The sequence below is a fragment of the Carcharhinus amblyrhynchos genome, chromosome 21 (genome assembly GCF_965287045.1).
Source record: "Carcharhinus amblyrhynchos chromosome 21, sCarAmb.v2.hapA, whole genome shotgun sequence".
NCBI classification, from domain to species: Eukaryota; Metazoa; Chordata; class Chondrichthyes; order Carcharhiniformes; family Carcharhinidae; genus Carcharhinus; species Carcharhinus amblyrhynchos.
The window spans coordinates 20333381-20335233 of NC_137344.1; positions in this window are offsets into that span (position 1 = coordinate 20333381).

A 1853-nucleotide genomic window follows, 5' to 3' on the forward strand; every position below is an offset into this window, starting at 1 on the left:
GCCACCGTGCCATCCCAGATTGGTCACCAATCTGAACCATTTTGATGCATGGTTTTTTTGCTGTTAGAAAACATAATATTTATATTTTCTCTTCAGCCACCCATGAGTAAAAGAGAGTGAGTTTGAGGGACTGAGTAATTTGTCTTCCCTCTGCACTGTGTCTCTCTCCTCACCACTCATCTGCAGCTGGATGAGAGAATGATCCACTTCCAGGATTCTGCAATGTCATTCTGGATTAGGAAAGAGGCACTTGGAGAATAATTTAGTGCATCACCCTCAGGTAGGGACAATTTGTTGCCTCTTAATGGCCTCATATAATCCCATTATAAACTGAAGCACCCAGGTCTTACTGCTGCATTTTGCAACAAACCTGCCAAAGCATACTTACCTGGCAGGAAAGAAACTAGATCAGGCAGGGACATGGCTAGCCCATTGCACTGGGGGCGTGCTGATGCCAACGAACGTGGTTTTCCTGTGCTAGGGTAGAGCAAGCAATCAGGGTGGCCAATAAAGTAAAGTTTATTTATTGGTTACAAGTTACATTCACACTGCAATGAAGTTACTGTGAAAATCCCCCAGTTGACACACTCTGGCGCCTGTTTGGGTACACTGAAGGGGAATTTAGCATGGCTAATCCACCTATCCAGTGCATCTTTGGACTGTGGGAGGAAACCAGAGCACAGGAGGAAACCCACACAGATACGGGGAGAATGTGTGAACTCCATACACACAGTGACCCAAGCAGGAATCGAACCATGGTCCCTGGCACTTTGAGGCAGGAATGCTAAGCAGAGGCTTTACCTGATGCAATTTTTCAAAGCTATCTCAGCCTTTTGACTAAAATAAAGCTCAGATCAAGCCTGGGAGAGGGTGTAAGCCCCATTCTGCCAGCTTGGATCTTGTTTGATCAAGCCCAAGATGGGATGTATATTCTTGTCTGCTTGGATCCAGTTTATTCCCCATGTGGGGACTCTGATTGAATTTAATTGGCATTTTTGGTGCATTTGATTAGGCATTTTTGATTGAGTACCAAAAAATAGCTCTCTGACTTAAGTTCACTCACATTCACCTCTTCAGTCATATATCTGCTGTTGGAAAACTGTCCAGCAAAGGGTTTAATGGAGCATTTCATCCAGAAATTTAGAGGGAAAGAAAATCACAAAATATAAAATAGTTTTGCTTTTGGCACAAAGAAATTGGCATCTTTTGAGTTTTGTCTCTGGCTGTCAAGCTGGCTAGACCCTCGGCTAGGGCGAACTCTATTCACATTGTCACAAAACAAACTTTTTAAAGGATTAATTTAGACATCTATTTAGAAAAGAATATCAGCCAAAAAAAGAGCATTTTTGGATGTTTTAAAACTGACTTGAGCATATAGGTAGTGGTTTCACTGAGTACTGAGAGAGGTGTTATATAAACACATAGAAATTCCAAATACTCTATGGTGGGACTCTGGAGTCTTGTGGCTTGGGGGGCGAGGTGGAGGTTGCTAGTCAACTTGATACTCCAAAATATCCAATTTGTTCACTCCAATTCCTTTGTGAAAGATTGCCACGATTCGTAATAATTAGGGAACAAAATATCCTGGCCAGTGCAGGGGGAAAAGAAAAATAGTGGAACATGCTCAAAATCCACAGTTCTGCAGGCTGGCTGCATTTGCAGCTGCTTTTGATTTTAGATGTTTATTTGAGGGGTTGGGTGAATGGTGCAACCCAGTCAGTTCAACACTTTGCATTTTTTATTCTGATTTCTGTTGCATTATTTTGTCCTCTGCGGCGAGCCGTAGGGCGGATCTCCAGCTCATTGGCGCAGCGCAGGGCTTTTGGAGGTGCTTTTGGCGCGCCATTTGGGGG